The sequence below is a fragment of the Crotalus tigris genome, unplaced genomic scaffold, assembly GCF_016545835.1.
Source record: "Crotalus tigris isolate CLP2741 ecotype Arizona unplaced genomic scaffold, ASM1654583v1 scf7180000017847.2079705, whole genome shotgun sequence".
Taxonomy (NCBI): Eukaryota; Metazoa; Chordata; class Lepidosauria; order Squamata; family Viperidae; genus Crotalus; species Crotalus tigris.
The window spans coordinates 1,469,001-1,475,000 of NW_024096670.1; the positions used below are offsets into that span (position 1 = coordinate 1,469,001).

Here is a 6,000-nt window from a genome sequence, read left to right on the forward strand (position 1 = left end):
ATAAAGACAAGAGCATTCAGAATAAGGTCCTTAACCTTTGAAGAGGGCCTCAATCCAATTTCTGCAACATGCTTAATTGAGCTATTTTGTGTCAGTTGGGTAGAAGCTACTGGGGCTATTAACCAGGATCAAGTAAATAGCACCTGCCAAATAAACCTATTAATTTTCATCTCCCTGTTTTGTTGATCCCTCAGAGAATAGATTGCTCTTTTGTTTTATAAGTATTGCGTTGCTGTTCCAATGCACGGCATTACCAAGATGGAAAGCAAGGATCACTCGGTGTAGCTTGTTCCATGGCTGGAATTTGAGACAAAATGGCAAGAAAAATGAATGCCTCTGCCTATGACGTTTCCTGTAGGGCAGCCACAGCACATTCACTCACACGATCCTGGCTCAGCTTTTGCGCTGCACTTTTCTTTTCTCCAGGTAAAGAAAATATCACTCTAAAAAAAAAGAAGGAGAAGGAGAAGGAAGCAGAAATGTAGCTCTTGTGCAATATTTTTTTTTTCTTTTGCAGAAGTGCAGTTTTGAATGTGATGTATTGGCTGAGTGGACCTGCTATCTTGCAGCTATATTTCAGGAGATTGTTGTTAATCCTTTTCCAATGAGCGTTGCTGCAGACGTCTTTTTTTTAAAAAAAAACCCCTCTCTTTTCAAATGCACCGGGTTGCCTTTTTTTTCTGATTAAAACATTCACGCAGGAGCTCATAAATGGAAACATGTTTATAGATTTAACGCTGGGTTTTGAAAAACAGCCTTTCCCACCTTTTAGAGATCCTGCTGTTTTCTGCTTACTTGGCTCCAAGTGAGACTGTTAATTCAGAAATATAGCTGATCAGATCGTGCTTTCCTTGGGCACCACTCTGCATATAAAGGGAACACATAGGTTTTGTACAGTCCATTGATAATGACGCTTGTTCAGATCAGTTAGCCTGAATCTTTTCTGTAAACTATCTGGACCTTGACAAAGAGGTCAACATTTCCAGGCACAGCATTCCTACGTGCTTTTACATATGATATAAAACTAGTTACCGTCAGTGCTGTTCTGGCTTTATTTCATGGAGATAAATCAAAATATCCATAAATGAATAGCTTTTTATAAAATTAAATGAGACCACTAGACCAGGGTTTTAAGGATAAACAGTAAAGAAGACAGATTCAGAAAAATGTACTTCCTTGCTTTTATTTAAATAGGATGTTTTTCCTAAGATCTCATGTAATGTTTTGTAAATGTAATTGGTACAATATGCAGAATTGAGACCTTTGAACTCTGGTGCTGGAGAAGACTCCTGCAAGTCCCCTGGGCTGCAAAGCGATCAAACCGGTCAGTCCTAGAAGAGATCAACCCCGACTGCTCTTTAGAAGGCCAGATCCTGAAGTTGAAACTCAAGTACTTTGGCCACCTCATGAGAAGGAAGGATTCACTGGAGAAGAGCCTAATGCTGGGAAAGATTGAGGGCAATAGAAGAAGGGGACGACAGAGAATGAGGTGGCTGGATGGAGTCACTGAAGCAGTAGGCGTGAGCTTCAATGGACTCCAGAAAATGGTAGAGGACAGGAAGGCCTGGAGGAATGTTGTCCATGGGGTCGTGATGGGTTGGACACAACTTTGCACCTAACAACAGTTACAACAATATTCAGATTTGGATTTTCTGAACTAGCTCCATAAAAATGTTACTCACAGAAGGATAATAGAATAAGTCTTATAGTTCTATGACTACATGTAATCCTCGACTTACAAACATTTGTTTAGTGATTGAAAAAAGTGACTTATGGCCAGTCCTTGCACTTACAAGTATCATCCCCATGGTCATGTGATCAAAATTTGAACCTTTGGCAACCATCAAGAATTTAGGATGATTAATGTATTACAAGGTCATGTGATTGCCATTGTGGTCTTCTCAGCTGCCTTCCAAAAAGCAAAGTCAATGAAGAAGTCAATTTCACTTAATGACTGCATGGTTCACTTAACAACTGAGGGGGTTCACTTAGCAATCATGGCAAAAAGCATAAAATGGCATAAAATTTGATGTGATTCACTTAACATGCTTAGCCATGGAAATTCTAGACCAGGGGTAGGCAACCTTGGCTCTTTTATGACTCGTGGACTTCAACTCTCAGAATTCCTGAGCCAGCCATGCTCAGGAGAAAGGGAGAGGTTTCCAAGCAAAACCATGGTGGTTCAGAAATTCTGGGAGTTGAAGTCCACCAGTCATAAAAGAGCCAAGGTTGCCTACCCCTGGTCTAGACCAATTGTGGTCATAAAGTGAAGATGGCTTATAGTAAAAAAAGTAGGAAATAAGGGAGGGATATAAAAATATTGGGGTTCCCCAAGAAACTGGCTTGAGAGCACTACTTTTTAACTGATAGGGAGCTGAATGTTACACAATTATTTTAAATTAAGAGGAACGGCAAAAAGTTACAGAAAATTGAGGAAATGGATATTTAAGTAGCCTATGAAGTGAAAATAATGAATTGCATTACTGAGGTTAATAAGAAAGGATTAAAAACAAGGTGCAGAAAGGGATACTTAAATTATCAGCAGGCCAGAATAAGTGTTGAATGAGAAAAACTTATGACATGTGGAGCTTCTGATCTTGGAAAAATGTAAAATAAGGAGGGCAGAAAAGAAGCGTGCATAATTTTACATGTACATCAAAGGAACCATTTCATAAGACCAGAATCTGGAGTCATCCAATAAAGCTAAATGATTGACGATATACTGTAGAACAGTGGTTCTCAACCTTTCTAATGCCGTGACCCTATAATACAGTTTCCCATGTTGTGGTGACCCCCAACCACTTATTCATCACCGGGTGCCAGGGGCGTGGCCAAAGAAAAGGGGAAAAAATGGCGGACAGCCTTGTTTGGTGACTCCCGTGAAATGGTCGTTCGACCCCAAATGGGGTCCCGACCCACAGGTTGAGAACCACTGCTGTAGAAGGAAATTATCATCAGGCATATTGCTCAGATATGGCAAATGTATGGTTAGCCATCCCAAGGATTATTTTCCAAAGAGATTGGACAAATTTGTGGTGGAAGAGACCATCATTGACCTTAGTAGGCTATAGCACTGGTTGACTTTGGAATCTGACACTAAGCAAGGCTGAGCTCCATTAATGCTTGGATGAGATAACCTCATGAAGTCACAGCTAGTTTGGAGAACTTGAAATCAGATCAGAAGAAAGCAATGGCAAATCTCCATCTTTATTTTTGAGCTTGTCCAGAAGGGTTATGTTAGTTATGATAGGTGCATTACCTTCAATATCTGAAACAGGGGTGTCCAGCCTTGGCAACTTTAAGACCTGTGGACCTCAACTGGGACTTGAAGCCCACAAGGCTTAAAGTCACAAAGGTTGGACACCCCTTATCAAAGGCAGTATGGTCCAGCATTTTATTGACAAAGAGGTCATGAGCAGAGCCTTGTTGTAATATTCCTGGGCTAGTTACATTTTGTGTATGTTTTTCAACTCATCCTTTTGGTCACCATAAAAATGGAACAATGGACTAGTCCAGGTATAGGCAACCTTGGCTCTTTTATGATTCGTGGACTTCAATTCCCAGAATTCCTGAACCAGCCATGCTGACTCAGGAATTCTGGGAGTTGAAGTCCACGAGTCATAAAAGAGCCAAGGTTGCCTACACCTGGACTAGTGCTTTAATTCAATATATATTAATATATTTTATGATATAATGAATGGATATGGCCTTTATCTTCATTTTTTCTCCTTTCTTCTTCTAAAAATCCCTTGATTGTCTTTACTTCTTCCATTCTTCCTTGGATTTGTACTTCCCCCCACCTTTCTGTAGACTGAAACAGCTGACACCCCAGTGCAAGTACAAGTACTTCTTTTTTTCAAAGAAGTTGGTTGAGGTTCAGAGAACAGAAACAAATACACTGCAATTCTGAAAAATTGATCTCCTCTGAGCAATAAAGAGGAGATAATAAAAATCCCACATTTTGAGAAATCTTCATCATCATGAGAGCTAGATTAGTTTTCTCCTTAACAATCTGATGTATTCTCGGCATGACCTGGTGTGGTCCTGGAATGTGCTGGAATTTCTAGCATGTATACATTATGGAAACAGCGACGTTTACGCTGGCTTGGGCATGTCGTGAGAATGGCTGATGGTCGGATTCCGAAAGATCTCCTGTATGGAGAACTAGTGCAGGGAAAGCGCCCCAAAGGGAGACCTGAGCTGCGATATAAAGATATCTGCAAGAGGGATCTGAAGGCCATGGGAATGGACAATAACAGCTGAGAATCCTTGACCTCTGGAGGCTAAAGATGCAGCCTGGAGGCTAAAGACGCAGCATGGCCTTCTCCAATTCGAAGAGACACTTGTGCGGCAGACTGAGGCCAAGAGACAGTCCTGGAACCAGCGAAATCTGGGGGCTGGACAGGGGACAGATTGTATCTGCCCTCAGTGTGGAAGGGACTGCCATTGTCGAATTGGCCTTTTCAGCCACACCAGATGCTGCCTTAGGACCTCTTTCCAGAGCATGATACCATAGTCTCTCCAGACTGAAGGATGCCAATGATGAACAATCTGAGGACAGTATTAACTGGCAGGAACAACAACAACAACAACAACAACAAAACTGTTGAGCCTGACCTCCTTGCATGAAGTTATGAGGAGTAAGGTAGCACGAAAAAAATATATCTGGAATAGCTTTAGCAAAATGCAGTGAAAAATGTAGGGTTGTGACCGAGGAAGATGGCAGTCACTGAAATACTAATTTTAGACCCTATTATCTAACCCAGCGGTTCTCAACCTGTGGGTCGCGACCCCATTTGGGGTTGAACGACTATTTCACGAGGGTCGCCAAACAACGTGATCCGGCATTTTTTTTCTCAGCCGGCGCAGGGGGCGGCGCTGTGCAGGGGGCGGCGCAGGGGGCCACTGCTGTGCATGCGCGCCATGCAGGGGTCAGCGCATGGGGTGGTGGCACGCATGCAAACCGCGCAGGGGGCGGCACCGCGCATACGCGCCGCCTGCTTTTGACCGGGGTCGCCGGTCTAAAAAGATTGAGAACCATTGATCTAACCAAACAAAACAAGTCAGACAAAAAAATATTATGTAGTGGCAGGGACAGTAGAAAAACTAGAGAAGCTAGAAAAAATGAGAATGGTTTGATCAGAACAGGTTCTTCAAGTCCCACTGAGATTAAAAAAAAAAAAAAATTGCCCTTGAAACCTGTAAAATTTGAAGTGCTTCATGTTATTTGGCTCATGAAGGTGGAAAGCCTGAAAATAAATATTCAAAGATCTGTTTTTCTCCTTGTCCTTTTATAAAGATAATCCTTTAATATAAAAAACAGGGACAAGAACAAGACAGAGATGAGAAAGAAACAAAAGGGGAGGGGACAGAAATAAAAGAAAGACAGGTGATGGTGCATTTCTTCATTCCTCACAAAGAGTGACACCTCCCCAGCATGCACCCAGGGGGTGGGGCCGATGCGGCAGGGGCTGGTTCCTCGCTGTTTCCAGACGGCCTTGTGGAGCTAAGACTGAATGCGTTTCAGCATAGATGGCCACCACAAAATTGTACATTGGCTCCCAGCCGGCCTGGGCCAGGACCAAGGCAGAGGGGGCCGTTCCCTCACTGTTTCCAGGATGGCTTCGTGGGCCACATAAAACCATTTTGCGGGCCGCATCCGGCCCCCCGGGCCTTGTGTTTGACACGTCTGCGCTAAAGCCTTGTCTTTCCTTGGGTTTTACAGCTGGCATTGTATTTCTGTTTAAAGAATTTGAACAACACACTTTTCTCATGTTTAGGATAACCGAATCTTAAGTTTTCTCCAGCCCGAGTTAACATCTTTCTGTAGAATTTGATGAGCAAATTACCTGTGATTTTAAATCTTTCTTCATTGTAGTTCTTAGTCATTTAAATGGAAGCACTTCTTTCGAAAGGCTAACTGTCATGTTGGAATCTGTGAAAGGGCTCTTAACTACAGCTTGTGAAGCTTTGTACAAATCTCTATGAATGAAAGGGTAG

General features: G+C 42.4%; 1 protein-coding gene across 6 annotated transcripts in view; it reads left to right on the forward strand.

Moving 5' to 3' along the window:
* GRID1 (glutamate ionotropic receptor delta type subunit 1) overlaps nt 1-6,000 on the forward strand; it is a 681,623-nt gene that overhangs the window by 94,667 nt on the left and 580,956 nt on the right. The window lies entirely within an intron of this gene.